Below are 18,262 nucleotides of genomic sequence, written 5' to 3' on the forward strand. Positions count from 1 at the left end.
TTCATCATGGTCATGAGACTGGCCATGCCTATTGTCCTATTCACCTCTACCTTCTGCTCAGTTTCTGACCAGCTGCTTTGGTTTCCAGCCTCCTGGTTTATTAGTTTAAATCCACCCAATTTCCACTAGCAAACCACCCCACAAAGATGTTGGTGCTCCTCCAGTTAAGATGCAACCTGTCCATTTTTGAAAGCTCTCACTCGCCCTGGAAGAGAACTTAATGATCCAAAAATTGAATCCCTCACCGCGTACTAGTCCTTTAACCACAATCCAGCGGTTTGTTCTCTCTCTCTCTCTCTCTCTCTCTCTAACGCACACACACTTATACGCATGCAGACAGACAAACACACATCACATTACTTTGTAGAAGAATACCAGTAACCTTATAAATTATCGGAATGACAACTGGAATGAACGAACTGGTTGCGAACAATTAGGGTTACTCTTCATTAAGCAGAACGGACAAAGCTGTGGACTTATTGCAGCGCTCAAAATTATGGAAAAAATGGCAGCTTAAAATACGAATACTCTGTTTCTGTTCGTTGGCATTACAGCATCTTGGAGTCCTAGTTTCAAGATTATCAGCACAAGAGCTAGGAGTGAGATAAGGAAAAACTTCTTTAAGAGATTTGTTAGAATTTACAATGCTCTGCCTGGGAGAGTTGTGAATGAAGATTCAAAAGGGAACGGGATATATATTTGTAAGTTACGAATGTAAAGGGCTGCAGAGACCGGGTGGCAAATGGGAGGGGTTTGGGAGACATTTCCGGAGCTGATGCATATACAGTGGCCCAATGCCCTCCTCCTGTCCATTAAGGTTCTGTGCTCTATCATGTACAGATGCAAGTCAACATCAGGATCGGATTATTTTCTGTTGTAAATGCCGACAAATATCTGATCATATCTGCTGCAGCATAACCATTTAAAATGCAAGTATTGTAATGTCAGCTTGATGATGAAGTCTAATTATTACTCAGTACATAAATATTTTAAATCTTGTATCCCAATTGCTAAAACAAACATTTCTTTGCTTTGGCACAAAACAATGTGTAAATGTTTGACTTTCTCATTCGGAAATATATTCATCGTTTTTTATCACGAACCAAATGTCGCATTAAATGCCATTCATTCTTTTAAAAAATGCAAGATTTCAAATTATTGTTCGCTTCAACGTAATTTTATAAATCAGCAATTTAAGTTAATATTCACAGTGCATGTAGAATTGCTGTCATTTCTCAATTATTGGTAAATAGCTGAAAGTTCGTGCTTTTAAGTGAGAAATTAAATTGATTGTTATTTCAATATATAAGAACGCTTTTTCTATATGATTGTTCAATTATTTTCTCAATCTGAATATATAATCGGTGGGACCCCAAGCACTTTCCAAATGTTGGTGTGGCAATGTATTTATTTGAATACCGAGAATGAGTATGTAATTGTAATCACGTTTATGGTCAGATAGCATATTCTTTGTTCGAAATAACATAAAATGCTCATTCTTTATTTATGAGTCATTAAATGTTGACAGGAGTTTGTATTTTTGTTCCAATAGACAATAGACAATAGACAATAGATGCAGGATTAGGCCATTCAGCCCTTCGAGCCTGCACCGCCATTCAATATGATCATGGCTGATCATTCCCAATTAGTATCCTGTTCCAGCCTTATCTCCATAACCCTTGACTCCACTATCTTTAAGAGCTCTATCCAATTCTTTTTAAATGAATCCAGAGACTGGGCCTACACTGCCCTCTGGGGCAGAGCATTCCACACAGCCACCACTCTCTGGGTAAAGTAGTTTCTCCACATCTCTGTCCTAAATGGTCTACCCCGTATTTTTAAGTTGTGTCCTCTGGTTCGGCACCCCCCATCAGCGGAAATATGTTTCCTCCTGCCAGAGTGTCCAATCCTTTCATAATCCTATACGTTTCAATCAGATCCCCTCTCAGTCTTCTAAACTCAAGGGTATACAAGCCCAGTCACTTCAGTATTTCCGTGTAAGGCAATCCTGCCATTCCAGGAATTGACCTCGTGAACCGACGCTGCACTCCCTCAATAGCCAGAATGTCTTTCCTCAAATTTGGAGACCAGAACTGTACACAGTACTCCAGGTGTGGTCTCACCAGGGCCCTGTACAGCTGCAGAAGCACCTCTTTGCTTCTATACTCAATCCCTCTTGTTAAGAAGGCCAGCATGCTATTAGCCTTCTTCACGACCTGCTGCACCTGCATGCTTGCCTTCATTGACTGGTGGACAAGAACACCCAGATCTCTCCGAACAGCCCCCTTACCTTATTTGATACCATTGAGGTAGTAATCTGCCTTCCTGTTCTTGCCACCAAAGTGGATAACCAGACATTTATCCACATTAAACTGCATCTGCCATGCATCTGCCCACTCACCTAACTTGTCCAGGTCACCCTGTAATCTCCTAACATCCTCATCACATTTCACCCTACCACCCAGCTTTGTATCATCAGCAAATTTGCTAATGTTATTGCTGATACCATCTTCTATATCATTTACATATATTGTAAAAAGCTGCGGTCCCAGCACGGATCCCTGCGGTACCCCACTGGTCACTGCCTGCCATTCCGAAATGGAGCCGTTAATCACTACCCTTTGTTTCCTATTAGCCAACCAATTCTCTATCCAATCTAGTACTTCGCCCCCAATACCGTGCGCCCTAATTTTACTCACTAACCTCTTGTGTGGGACTTTATCAAAAGCTTTCTGAAAGTCCATGTACACTACATCCACTGGATCTCCCTCGTCCATCTTCCGAGTTACATCCTCAAAAAATTCAAGAAGATTAGTCAAGCATGATTTCCCCTTCATAAATCCATGCTGGCTCTGTCCTATCCTGTTACTATTATCCAGATGTGCCGTAATTTCATCCTTTATAATAGACTCCAGCATCTTTCCCACCACTGAGGTCAGACTAACTGGTCTATAATTTCCTGCTTTCTCCCGCCCACCCTTCTTAAAAAGTGGCACAAAATTAGCTGCCCTCCAATCCTCAGGAACCGACCCCGATTCTATTGAACTCTGGAAAATAATCACCAGCGCATCCATGATTTCCCGAGCCACCTCCTTCAGTACCCTGGGATGCAGGCCATCAGGTCCCCGAGACTTATCAACCTTCAGACCTAACAGTCTCTCCAACACCAAATCCTGGCAAATATAAATTCCCTTAAGTTCAGGTCCTTCAGCCACTGTTACCTCAGGGAGATTGCTTGTGTCTTCCCCAGTGAACACAGATCTGAAGTACCCATTTAATTCCTCTGCCATTTCTTTGTTCCCAGTAATATATTCCCCTGTTTCTGTCTTCAAGCGCCCAATTTTTGTCCTAACCATTTTTTTGCCTTGGACATACCTAAAAAAGCTTTTACTATCCTCCTTTATATTCTTGGCCAGTTTACCTTCGTACCTCATTTTTTCTCTGCGTATTTCCTTCTCACTAATCCTCTGCTGTTCTTTAAAAGCTTCCCAGTCCTCAGTTTTCCCACTTATCTTCGCTAAGTTATACTTTTTCTCTTTTAACTTTATATGTTTCTTTACTTCCCTCGTCAGCCACGGCCGCCCATGTCTCCTCCTGGGATCTTTCTTCCTTTTAGAAATGAACTGATCCTGCAACTTCTGCATTATACACAGAAATATCCGCCATTGTTCCTCCACGGTCTTCCCTGTAAAGGTATTGCACCATTGAACTTTGGCCAGTTGCTCCCTCATAGCTCCATATTTCCCTTTATTCAACTGAAATATTGTCACTTCCGATTGTACCCACTCCCTCTCAAATTGCAGATTGAAGCTTATTGTATTATGGTCACTACTTCCCAATGGCTCCTTCACTTCGAGGTCACTGACCAATTCTGGTTCGTTACACAATACCAGATCCAGAATCGCCTTATCCCTGGTCGGCTCCAGCACCAGCTGCTCTAAAAATCCATCTCTGAGGCACTCCACAAAGTCTCTTTCTTGAGGCCCGTTACCATCCTGATTCTCCCAGTCTACCTGCATGTTAAAATCCCCCATAACAACTGTAGTAACATCTTTGCGACAAGCCAATTTCAGCTCCTGATTCAACTTACATCCGACATCCAGACTACTGTTTGGGGGCCTGTAGATGACTCCCATGAGGGTCTTTTTACCCTTAGTGTTTCGAAGCTCTATCCACACTGACTCTACATCCCCTGACTCTAGGTCCCCCCGCACAAGGGACTGAATATCCTCCCTTACCAACAAGGCCACGCCACCCCCTCTGCCCGTCAGTCTGTCCTTATGATAGCACGTGTAGCCTTGAATATTCATTTCCCAGGCCCTGTCCCCATGAAGCCACGTCTCAGTTATCCCCACAATATCGTATCTGCCAATTTCCAAAAGAGCCTCAAGCTCATCCACCTTGTGTCTAATGCTTCGTGCATTCATACATAGATTTTTTAATTTGTTACTGCTCTCACACTTCCCCTCAACCCTTATTTCACTCAACTTTACAGCATGATGCCTTTTCCAGTTTTCTGCCTCCTTGATACAGTTGTCTTTCTTGACTTCTCTTGTTCTAACTATCCCTTCAATTTCCTTTTTAAATATCCAGCTTGTCCCCTCCCCCCCGCTACTTAGTTTAAATGTAGCGGTGTTGCAGCAGAAAACCTGCCTGCCAGAATGCTGAACCCTGATCTATTAAGGTGCAAGCCGTCTCTCTTGTAGAATTTATGGTTACCATAAAATATACCCCAGTGATCCAAGAACTTGAAACCTTGCTTCCTGTACCAGTTCCCCAACCACACGTTCAAGTCAATTACCTCCCCGTTTCTGGCCACACTAGCCCGAGGAACTGGAAGCAAACTGGAGATAACCACCTTGGACGTCCTGCTTTTTAGCCTTCTTCCTAGTTCTCCGAAGTCTCGCTGTAGTATGTTCCTCCTCTTCTTCCCGACATCATTTGTGCCGACGTGTACCACCACCTCGGGCTCTTCACCCTCGTCCTTGAGGATGTCCTGCACTCTGTCCGCGATGCCTTTCACTCTCGCACCAGGAAGGCAACACACCATCCTTAAATCCCGTCTGCTGCCACAAAAACCCCGGTCAGTTCCTCTCACGATGGAGTCCCCTATTACCACGGCTCTGTGCGATGTCCGACTCTTCCGCTCTGCTTCTGCGGCAACTTTTGATTGACAAACATGGCCGCCTTGAGAACTGGCAGTGTCATCAGACTCTACTGTGTCCAAAAGCTTCAACTTGTTCCTGACAGGTACTTCTCCCGGCGTCTCTTGCACCTGTCTCCTCTCTGCCTTCCTCATCGTCTGCACTCTTCTGCTCTCTTCTGGCATGATTGGTGTAATAACATCACTGAAGGTCTTGTCCAGAAAGATCTCGTTCTCTCGGATGAGCCTAACATCTTCGAGTTCTTTCGTCAGTGCTGCAATATGCTCGGTCAATTGCTGAATGTGCGCACACTTTCCACACATATACGAGCCAGACACACCAGAGTCATTGACCTGCCACATCAAACACGTAGCGCACTGAACCAGCTGAGCAGCCATGTCTTCACCCTCTTCAACTGTGGCATAATCTCTTTACTCAACCTCCTTATCAAGATTCCTGAGCTGAAGCCTCACTCTTCGATCTAAACTTCCTTAGACTCTCTTCCTATGGCAAGTCTGTGGACTCTTAATTAAGGTTAGAGGAGGAGGGAGACCCTACTTTGTAGGACCTGGGGTCTAGAACACACCCACTCTAATAACAATCACTTACCTTCCCGACCGGCTTTGCGCTCCGTCTGAACTTCCGCCCAGCTCCCGCCGCTCTCTGCTGCGAAAATAAATAAATCAATTCTGTTCCATAAATATAACATCAAACTCATTGTTTTCAGAGGTGACGCAATTATTGTTTGGCTGAATAATCATACTTCACATCTTGTTTTTGCACAATTCATGAAACATAGCAAATATCGGATCATAAACTCATCATCTTCGTTGATGAGCTTCGTTGAAAATTGATTTAAAAGGATCTGAATTCAGGCAGAGTGTTACTGAAGCTTATGGCTGCCTGAGGCACTTAGTGAGATCCTGGCCTGCACCTAAATGTATCCAGAGCACGACCACGTGATTCATGGCAGCCATTCAATCATTATTTCACAACAAATCATTTGGAATCCACCTTGGGCCGGGGGCGGGGGGGAAACTAACCACCAGGCTAACATTGGTCTCTATGTCAGTACAAATGCTGTCCAAATTAGACATCATTGACTCGCGAGCAACCAAGCTTTACAAAATCGTTTTCAGTCAGGCCCTGGCCCAGGAGGGCATATGTGAGGACATGGAGTGTCAGAAGCACACCTTACAAATTAGTGACGGTGAAGATATCTGGCCTACCTCCCAGACTCCATACGCCTGCAACCTGGACAGGCACTGAGTGGAGATGTTAACAAGGCGAAACCGAAGACAGCAGATGCTGTAAGTTAAAGTCGTAAGGCTGCAGCTGGAAAAGCACAGCAGCTCAGGCAGCATCCAAGGAGCAGGAAAATCGACATTTAGTGCAAAGGCCCTTAGTCAGCAATGAGAATGGGAACCATGAGGGTGGAGTGATAAATGGGAGGGGTTGGGCTGGGGAAAGGTAACTGAAAGTGTGGTAGTTGGATGGAGGTGTGTGTAATGGTGATACATCGGAAGGGAGGGTGGAGTGGATAGGTGGGAAGGAAGATGGACAGGTGGGAACGGTGGCTCAAAGTGCCAGGGACCAGTTTCGATTCCAGCCTCAGGCGACTCCCTGTGTGGAGTTTGCACATTCTCCCACATGTCTGCATGAGTTTCCTCCGGGTGTTCCGGTTTTCTCCCACAGTCCAAAGATGTCCAGGTCAGGTGAATTGGCCATGTTAAATTGCCCATAGTTATAGGTGCATTAGTCAGAGAGAAATGGGTTACTCTTTGAAGGTTTGGTACGGACTTCTTCGACCAAAGGGCCTGCTTCCACTCTGTAGGGAATCTAAAAAAAACCCTTTCCCCACTTTGAATAAAAATTTGGGACGGATCATGAGGGTGGTGCTAAGCTGGAGGTTTTATAAGGTTGGAGGAGGGGAAATGTGGAAACATTGATGCCATGGGGTTGGAGTGTCCCGAGGTCGAAGATGAGGTGGTAAGGTAGTTGCGATGGATGAAGCCCTGGACCTGCATGTCTTCAGCAGAGTGGGAGGGGGAATTGAAGCGTTCGGCCACGGGGCTGTGCGAGTGGTTGGTGCGGATGTCCCAGAGATGATCTCTGAAGTGCTCTGCGAGTAGAAGTCCTATCTGCCCAACGTATAGAATACCACATTGGGAGCAACGGATACAGTAGCTGACATGTGTGGAACTGCAGATGAAACCTTGATGGATGTGGAAGGACCTTTAGGGCCAGGGAGGAGAGGTGTGGGCACGGGTCTTGCGTTCCTGTGGTGGCAGGGGAAGGTGCCTAGGGAGGAGGGTGAATTGGTGCGGACCTGACGAGTACTACCTATCTTTTATCCTGTATTCTGCATTCAAATTTGCTTGTCCAGAACGAATCACTTCACGCTTTTCCCGGTAGAAATCCACCTGCCACTTATTAGCCCAGTTTTTACAGTCCATGTCCCAGTGCAATCTACAACAGCCCTCCACACTATCCACCATTCTACCGACCTTTGTTCCATCGACAAGTGTAATAGCCCACCCTTCCACTTCCTCATCCAAATAATTTATAACAACCACAAACAGCAGAGTTCCCAGAATCGCATCCTACAGAACACCACTTTGCACCGAGCTGCATACTGAATACTTCCCATTTACTACCACTTAGTGTCTCTATGGGCCAGTCAATTCTGTATCCAGGCAGACAGGTTTCTCTGTATCCCCAGCCTCCTTACTTTCTGAATGAATGTACTATGGAGACCGTGATCAAACACCTTTGTAAAATCCATGCAGTCCGCATCCACTGCTCTACCTTCTTCAATGTATTTAATCCTACCCTCAATGAGTTCCATAAGGTTTGGGAGGCATGACTTGCCCCTCACAAAGTCATGCTGACTATTTCTAATCAAGCTATGATTTTTCAAGTAATCATAAGTTCTGTCTCTCAGAATCCTCTCAATACTTTGCCTAATACTGATGTAAGACTGAATGGACTGTAATTCTCAGGATTGTTATAATTCCCTTTCCTGAACAAGGGACTAACATTTGCCACCCTCAATCATCTGGCACTACTCCAATGGAGAGGGAATACGCAAAGATCATCGCCAAAGGCACAGAAATCTCTTCCCTCTCTTCCTGTAGCAACTTATGGTGTTTCCCTTCTGGCCCAGGGTATTTATCTATTCTTATGTTTGTACTTCAATTAGTCCGTACTTAACCTGAAATTGTCTACTCCCTATCCAACCAACTGATTGACTGTTTTCTATTTCAGGGCTATATACCGTGCTGCTTCACTGAGCATGTATGGTTCCCAATATCCTGTGAACCATGGAATGAAAAATATGGGAAGGGATGAATACGCTCCTGATGAAGGGGTGAAGCCCAAATCTTTGACTCTTTTGCTCCTCAGATGTTGCCTGACTGGCTGTTCGTTATCAGCGCCACACGTTTCGACTCTGATCTCCAGCATCTGCCGTCCTCATTTTCCCTATTACTGGCAGCTGTCCCCTCTGCACACTGAGCAGGAATTTAATCAGCAGAAACTCATTGTATGTGGAGCAGACTGCTCAGTTCTGGAAAATTGCATTGCATTAATACATTTATTAAAAACGAAATTGCATTTCAATAATTACTAATCCAGTCACAGTTACACTTTTGGTTCATGAATTGGGCAGCTTGATAGGAACAGTGAATGACTGAAGAACTCCGAGGTACAGAGTATTCCGGGTGTTATATTCCAGGGTGGATGTGCTTTACCTTAATGCTGGGAATGTTATCAGACAGACAGATGTGATAATGGAACAAGGTGACATGTGGAAATGTGACATTGTTGCCATTGCTGAGATGTGTTTGAGGGAGGTCAGGGCTGACAACTCAATATCCTGTGGTACAAGAACTATAGGCAGGACAGGAGATGGGTAAACGAGGAGCTGGTGTTGCATGATTAGTTATGGAGTCAGTTGCTACAGTAAGGAGGGGCGATATCTTGGAAAGATCTTCTAATGAGGCTTGGTTGTTAGAGTTCAGGATCGAAACCATGGCAGAGGCACTGCTGGGGACATTTTATAGACCCCCACATAAAAGGAAGTATAGGAGCAGATAGAAAACAGATTGACTGAGGTGTGTAAAAAAACAATAATCGGTTTATCATACACAGGAATTTCATTTCCAAGCATTAATTCGGACAGTGATAATATTTTAAGAGGGGAGAGATGCCTTGAAATTTTTCCAGAAACTCCTTGTATCATCATAGAGCAGATACAACAATGGGTGCGATAATGATGTGCCTCACTGTGGGGAATGAAGCCAGTCAGGATATTGCAGGCAGGATTGGGTGAGCAGTATATGGCCAGTAACCATGACATCACACATTTTATGTTTGGTAAGGAAAAGATTTAAAAAATGCACTATCTGGTAAATAAAAGGATTTTGGATTGGGGAGACTGATTTTATGAAAAAGATATGACGGAAACTGACCAGAGTACAGCGGCTGCTGGGTGAAACTGTAGCAGAACAGCATGTAGCTGGGGGTTGGGGAATCAGTTGATCAAAATGGAATTAATGAGAGTGTCCACCCATCGTGTTACACGAAAGATGAAAATTTGGAAAACAAGCCCAGACAACCTCGGTTGTCTGCAAAAAAATCAGAATAGAATTAAAAACGAAAGAGACGCTTAAAGCAGGTACAGAGTGAGCAGGTCAATGGATGCACTAAATGATTATAGAAAGGGTCGGGCAAATCTTAAAACTTCAGGAGAAGAGCAGAAGGGGAATCGTGATAAAACATGAGTGGGTAAGATTAACAAGAATCCAAAGGCATTATATCAGTTTATTAAGAGGAAGAGGGTAACAGCAGAAAGAAGGGTGGGGGGGGGGGGGTGGTAGTAGAGACAAAGGGGCAACCTGTGCACGGAGCCACAGGATATGTTAACCACGGGCTTCATATCGGTCTTCAGTTGGGAGAAGCAGTTCCTGGATTCAGGGAGAGTGACAGTGTGCCCCTTGAACGATTTGATATTGAAGCCAAGGAAGAATTGGAAGTTCATGCAGGGAAAAGAGTGGGCAAATCCTGAGATCTGGGTGCGCTGTAACTTAGGCTGATGTGGAAGATGAGGGAGAAGAGCACACGCTCTGACATTTTTTATTTTTCTCTTGTCTCTGGCCACAGCAAAGGTGTGATGGGACATGATAATAAATTACGTTGGCACAACTCTCACATAGAGTGCTAGAAATAAGGCATGGGATTAAAGACCATCAAGTCTCCCAACAGCGAGAGTGAAATAATTGTAGAAAATCCTGAGGGCTGTTGAGGTTAGATCACTAAACATCTTGAAGGCTGAGGCAGACTGATTATTAAACAAGGGTTTGTTGTAGGGAAAATGCAGTCAAATAGAATGGGGATTCTCAGAATAAATATAACGAAACTGAATAGAAAAGCAGACTCAGTGCCCGGATAGCAAGAATGTTGCTCCAATGTCTAATGCCATTCTTTTTCCAACAGCCCTGTGTTCACTGGAATGTAACTTCTCTCCCTTTGGAGTGAGACACAGTTTGGAATGCAATCGCCGGATTCAAGGATTTCATAAATGCAGTAGTAATAGATAGAAAGGACCAGAGGACTGCAACAACGCGGATTGGCTGTTGGGGCGAATATTTGGCTCATGGCAGTCACCACCAGCAGGAGGAAGACTCAGTAAGACACCCTCCAAGTACAAGTAATAACGTGCTCTGGAGAGCAGGTCGTCATAGGCTTGGTGTCAAGGAATGTCTAAGGCACAAACATCGCATTACTGTAGTGTCTCCCTTCTTCACTAAACAGAAGTAAAGGTGGAGGAGTGGAGAAAATGCAGTTGGTAGCACAGTAAGTAGTTAAGTCATTTGTTAGAGAAGCTTCAGACAGCAGCAGCTCAGAAAAAAAGTACAGGCAAGCTCAAATAAAGTCATTTTAATTTAGTATTACAGCAGTCAAGAAGGCGGTGAGGCCAGTTGCACGTTCATCCTGTGGGATGTGGGAGCTCAGAGAAATTTCCACCATCCCTGTTGACTACACATGTGGAAAGTACACCCAGATGCAACGCCTGGGAGATCATTTTTGGGAGCTGGAGCTGGATGCACTCAGGATTATCAGAGATGCTGCGAACATCACATATAACTGCTTTAGTGTGGGGGTCACGCCCAAGACCCATCCTGACCATGTTTCTGTTCTGACTATAACGGCACAGTCCCACATAAAGGTCCATGCCCTGAGTTCATCAGTCTTACCTGTCTGCCCTGTTGCATTTAAATAAACACAATTTAATCCAACAGGTAGTCCTTGCTCCCTATCGTTTTCCAGGCAAAGAGTAGGTTTGGAATGGCAAAGGGAGTAGGCAGAGAGTGCAGCTATCCTCTGTGGCCACTCCCCACGAAAACAAGTATACCACTTCTGATACTGTTGGAGGGAATGACCGTTCAATGGAAAGCAGCGGTAGCCAAATTGGTGGTACTACCACGGGTGTTGGAGCATAGCGGGAAAGGGTAAATTTAAGCAGAGTCTTAGAGATAGTAGAGTCAATTGTTGGAGGGACACTTTGGAGATTCTGGGGCCTCAAACGGGAATGCAGCAAGTTGTGATACGTCCCAGGTGCCAGGTTGCAGGAAGTCTCCGAGTGGCTGCAAAATGTTGTCAAGGGGGAGGGTGAGCAACCAGAAGTCATTGTGCACGTTGGCATCACAAATGATACACGTAGATATAGGAATGAGGTCCTCCAGAGTGATTACAGAGAGCTAGGGGGAAAGTTAAAAACCAAGACCTCGAAGTGGTAATCCCCTGATTACTTCCTGTTTCATGAGCTCATGAAAGTAAGAAGAGAAGGATATGGCAGATGCATGCATAGTTAAGGAATTGATGCAGGGGGAAGGCACTCAGATTTTTAGATCATTGGGGTCTTTTCTGTGACAGACTTGACCTGTTCAACAGGGCCAGGTGGCACATGCACTGGAGGGGGGGGGGGGCAATATCCTGGCAGGCAAGTTTGCTCGTGCTCCAAGGGAGTGTTTAAATAAGATTGGCAGGGGATGAGATCTTCAAGAGCAGGGAGGCAAGTGCGAGGCTGGAAGGAGATACAGTAATCAGAAACAGTAAAGTGAAAAGACAGGTCAGGCTGGAAGACAACAGGGAGCAAGAATGCCTGCTTTAATTAAATTGCATTTATTTCAATGCAAGATGACTGACAGATAAAGCCAAAGAACTCAGAGCATGAATAGCTATGTGGGACTGGGATATTACAGGCATTACAGAAACATAGATAAGGAAGGGACAGAACTGGCAGCTTAATGTGCCAGGGTATAGCTGCTCTAGGCAGGACAGGGATGGTGGAAAGTGGTGGGGGAGTTGCATTTCTGATTAAGGGGAGTATCACAGCAGTAATCAGAGATGAAGTAACTGAAGGATCAAACAGCGAGGATTTGTGGATGGAGCTCATAAGTAGGAAGGTGTATGGTGATGTTATAGGGGCTGTACTATAGGCCCCGAAATAGTCACCAGGAATTAGAGTAACTAATATACTGGCAGAGAGGTGGGATATGCAAAAGCAAAAGGATTATCATAATTGGGGATTTTAATGTTTATAGCATTGACTGGCACTGCCAGCGCGTTAAGGGATTTGGTGGGGTGTAATCCGTTAATTGCGCCAGAAAATTTCCCTCAAGCAGTATATTTGGCTTTCTCGGGAAGCGGCAAAATTCGACCTACTCTTAGGAAATAAGACAGAAGAGGTGACGGAGGTGACAGTGTGGGAGTACTTTGGAACCAATGGCCATAGTTCTATTAATTTTCATATATTTATGCTGAGAGACAAAACTGGTCCACCGCTTCAATTTCTACATTGGGGTAAGACGAATTTAGATGGAATTAGGTAGGAGTTTGCAGGGGTTTGCTGGAATAGTTCGTTGCCGGCAAAGGGACCTCTGGCAGGTGGGAGTCCTTTGAACGTGAGATACTGGAGTTCAAGTTCTATTTGTTACTGTGGAGGTGAAAGGAAAATTGGCAGAAATGGCGAACCCTGGATGACAAGAGATACTTAGGCTTTGACCAGAAAGAAAAAGCAGCTCCGTTACAGGCAGCTGGGATCAAGTGAATCCCTGGAGATATATAAGGGATATAGGAATTTACTGAAGAAGGAAAGCAGTGGTGTGAAAAGGGGACATGAAAGAGCCTTGGCTGAGAAGATCAAGATGAATCCAAAATGGAACTTTTGTATATTAAAGGAAAAACAATAACTAGCTAGAAAATAGGACCCCTCAAAGACCAAAGTGACAGGTATGTGTGGAACCATAAGAGATGGGCGAGATCATCAACGGAAATTTCTCCTCTGTGTTTAACATGGAGAAAGGCATGAATACTTCGGAACTTGGCGAAGTTCATGGTGATTTCTTAGGGACAGTCCATATCATAGTAGAGGAGGTATTCGACGTACTTAAATGCTTGAGGTTGGATAAATCTCACGTTCCTTATCAGATAAATCCAAGAACACTGTAAGAGGCTAGAGAAGCATTTGCGTTGGACCTGAATGATGATTTTGATAACTATTAACTAGAGTTCAGATCCTTGAAGGCTGGAGGATATCAAACATTGAGCCCTTACTTAAGAATGACTGAAAACAAAGCCTTGAAACTGTGAACAGTGAGTTTAACATCTGTTAAAATTGAGAAAATTTTGAAGGATAACATGTACATTAATTTGGAAAGACAAGGTTTGATTAGGAATATTGAAAATGGCTTTGTGCGTGGGAGATCATGCTTGAAAAATTTCGTTAAGTTATTTGATGACGTGACCATGAAAGTTGACGAGGTTGGGGCAATAGACGTCGAAAAGTGTGGTACTGGATAAAACATAGCAGGTCAGGCAGGAACAAGAGAATCGATATTTCGGGCATAAGCATTTCATCAGGAATGTCCAAAACATCGATAATCTTGTTCCTCGGATGTTGCCTGACCTGCCATGCTTTTCCAGTACCACACTTGTGGACTCTTATCTCCAGCATCTGCCGTGGTAGATTTAGTCAATATGGATTTCAGTTACAACAGGACAAGATAAGGCTTTTCAAACGTGGGAGCCTGATATGCAATTACAGGAGAAGACCAATTAACTCATCGAACCTATACAATTGTACCGAGATTTTCTCATGGACCACCAGTATCCTGTTATGCAGCAATAGGATCAGTCTATTCAGCTACTTCAGGTCAATAACACAGAAAATGGGAGAGGCCACAAACTGACTGGACTCTGGGGAATGTTGGAATAACACGAGGCTATTTAGATCCTGAAATCTGCCCTTCCCTAGAGTAAGGTCATGTCTGACTTCTGCTTGGCAGCAATTTCTCTTTCATGCCCAAATCTTTGGAGCCCTCGACTCTCTCAAAATTAATTGACACCCTCCTCACCCCCTCCCAATCATTTCAGGGATGCAAATGTCTGGGATAGAGAGGCCCCAACAATCACTATCCTCTGAGGGAAGGAAAGAAACCCCACACATATACCTTGGCCTATGTACATGAGCAAAAGATATGAACACAGCGTCAGAGAGACTGGCCCTGACATTACATCAAGATTGAATGAGCAAGGTTTCAAAGGGTCGGAACAAAACTGAACTTAATAGGAATCAGTTGTAAATTCCCCATTGGTTGCGTCATTCAGAACACAATGTGGCTGGTGGACATCAATCCTGTCAGTCCCTGGATATCTCTGTGGGTGATCCTCAGAGTACCTTCCTTAGCACAAATATCTTCAGCTGCTTCATCAATGTCTTTCCTTCCGTCATTCAATCAGAAGTGAAAATGTTCAGTGAAGATCACATAAAGCATCAAAACCTGGCCAATATTCAAGCTCATGCTGTTAACGTGCCGGTAACATTCGTGTGTCAGCACTGCTGGACCCTGAACATTTCCACAGTATAGAAAGAGGAGCTCATTCAGCATCTCAAGTTGATTTTATTGGAATGTGAGAAAGCCATTCAGCCCATCGAAACTACTCGATAACAAGAGACACAGCCCATTCACTCTCTGTTGTTTCTTATGCAAGAAGAGATTTTTTAAAAATCTCAAATGTTGGAATTCAAGTTAGACAGTCAGGACGCAGTAACAACACAACAAGAGAGGAAGCATCAGGAAGTGAGATGTCAACGACTTGATTCAAAGCCTTCTTCAGGACTGGGGGTGTGTTGGGGGGTTTAAGGGGGTCTACATTTAAAGAGGCAGGGTGGGGGAGTTGGAGACAGGATGGTGAGGTGGGGATAGGTAAATAAAAGTAGAGGTTATGCGCGGGTAGGTCGATGGGAGGAATGAATCCAGTTGGGAGATGGAAGGAGGGATGATCAGAGGAATGGATGGGAGGAGGAGGGTCTGGGAATGTATTTGGGGGTTTGGAGGGGAGGTTATTTGAAATTGGAGAACTCAATGTTGAGTCACCCGGGTTGTAGGCTGCACACGCAGAAGGTGAAATGTTGTTCCTCCAATTTGCGGTTGGTTTCATTGCGGCAATGGAAGAAGTCAATGATGGCCACGTTGGAAAGGCGTGGGAGAGGAAATTGAAATAGGCAGTTACTGGGAGGTCAGCTCAGCCCTTGATGGCCCAGCTGAGATGCTTAGCAAAACATCCCCTTAGTTTGCGCTCAGGATCCCTGATGTAGAGAAGACCACATTGTGAGCACCAGATACAGTAAACTGGGTTGGATCCCAAGACCTGGCACATTTTTCACAAGGACCATTCCCTTCGCTAATCTTTGGTGCATGCCACACTCCTCAACAACCCTCCAATCCCCACTGACAACTGCCCCTGAAAACGGAAAAGATGCATCACCTGCTGGCACACAATCACTCTCACCTCTATCCAGCGCCTCAAACTGTCCTTCCAGGTGAAACAGAGATTCACCTGCCTCCCTTCCAACCTACTGTACTGCATCAGGTCCTTCCGATGTGGTCTTCTCTAGACTGGGGATGCCAAACATAAACTAAGGACACATTTTCCCAACCATAACTCACGGGCCCAAAGGGGCCGACGTGAGCTCCCATTCACCAACCATTTCAATTCCCCTTCCCCGACTCTCCCCACACCGGCCATTGCCTTCTGTTTTTATCTGCAGCTCCCCCTACCCCACCCCCAATCCTAATGAACAGTTATACCGGAAATATTGACTTCTCCACCTCCTAATGCTGCCTAGCTTGTTGCGTTCTCCAGCCTCCTGTTTGTCTATTATTACACAGGACCTTAAGGAGTCTAGTCAGCACAACATGCTGGTTAGCAGCTACCATGAGTCACCCAATAATGAACCTTTTCCCTGTGATGAACAGGAGGACATGAAACCCCTCAAGGGGTTGACACACGAAAATAAGAGACCATTCAGCCCCTCCAAACTGTTACACTGAAATAGGAGGATGTCATTGATGCTGCAACACGACAAACCAATGAAGCAGAGACTGCACAGACAGACTGGCCCAAGTTGTTCTTCCTGGCTCCATTGCTATAGCTACACATGTGTTACATTAATGTGGTTTGCTGATGGAGAGGAGCACATCAGATGGCTTGTCCCAAGTTGCAAGGAGGCAGCTGCCATATCCGAGAAGACAGGCTTGTCTTCTGCATAGAGATCAGAAACATTTGGGAATGGCCAACTCTATAAGAGTATAGCTGCTGACATGTTTGTGAACAACATGATGCTTAGTGCAGGGTCTCACTTCAACTGTACGTTGAGGTGGTGAGAGTTCATTCAGAATCTGCAGCTCTCTTACAACCAACATGGGGTCTCCACAGAGAGTGTAAACTATCAGAGAGTCGTTTAACAGCAGGGAGTGATGCTTTTTAGCCCAAATTGTACTATGCCAACCAAAATGTCCACTCACATGAACTCCATTTCCTTTCACCTGACCCATGTCCTGCTAAACCTTTCCTATCAACGTATCTGTACACATATGAAAACATATACTGCAGGAAATCACATGATATTTCATGCTATCATTGTTTTGTTATGGGAATAATGAGTCCGGGTTCAAAACGCTCAAGATTTATTGCAATCACTTTTTAATCTCTTGCAGAATTACAGATTAAACACTCATTTCCTTCACTCTCTCCTCGTGGTACTATAACTGCAGGGATTAGTCTGGTCAAACTCCTTTACACTATCTCACTGTGGCAAGGAGATTATTCCTTATAATGGAGAGAAAATCTGTTCACAGTGCCCCACGTGCTGTCTCAATATCTGTCTACAACTGCAGGGAGGTGTCTTCACGCCTATATTTGAATCATGTTTCAATGAAGGACATTATACAATATGCTGTGCTGATTACTTGCTTCACTGTCTGAATTCTGTCAGTGACTCATGACCAAGGGCATTCAGCTCCTTTTCACCAAGAGCACTTCCCATCATCTCACCTTCTCATAAATACAAAATGAGAAGGATGGTATGTTTTGCTAAATAATTTCTTTGCCTTGCAAATCGCAATACTTCAGCACAGCCACGCCAACAGCAACATCACTACTACCATTGGAGATGCTTGGAGATGCTGATGAGGCAATGGCCTAGCTGTATTATCTCCGGATGATTAATGCAGCGACCCAGGTAATGACCCAGAGGACAGATTCAATTCCCACCGCAGCAAATATTGGAATTTGAGTTCAGTAAAATATCACGAATTAAGAAAAAATGAAACGATTGTCAGAAAACCTACCTGGCACACTGATGCCCTTCCAGGAATGAAATGTATCACCTTCACCTGATCGGGCTCACATGTGACTCTCGACCCATAACAATGTTGTTAACTCTCGGCTGCTGTTTGAAACGTCCAATCACAACCACTCAGTTATATCACTCACCATAAAGTCTCAAAGAAATTAAACCAGACGGAACTAAGTAGTGAATGCTTACAGCCCACAGACTTTTGTGGTCAGGAAGGCAGCTCACCAACAGCTTCTCAAGGACAACGTGGAAAGGGAATTACATGCTGTCCCAATATCCCATCAATGAATTTTTCAAAAGATCATTATTCTTAGGAAAGGGATACAATGGGACATAACTCAATTCAAACCGTGACTTTGATGTATACCATACAGGGACATTATTTCATTCGTATGGCAACAGGAAAAAAATA

The sequence above is a fragment of the Chiloscyllium punctatum genome, chromosome 4 (assembly GCF_047496795.1).
Source record: "Chiloscyllium punctatum isolate Juve2018m chromosome 4, sChiPun1.3, whole genome shotgun sequence".
Taxonomy (NCBI): Eukaryota; Metazoa; Chordata; class Chondrichthyes; order Orectolobiformes; family Hemiscylliidae; genus Chiloscyllium; species Chiloscyllium punctatum.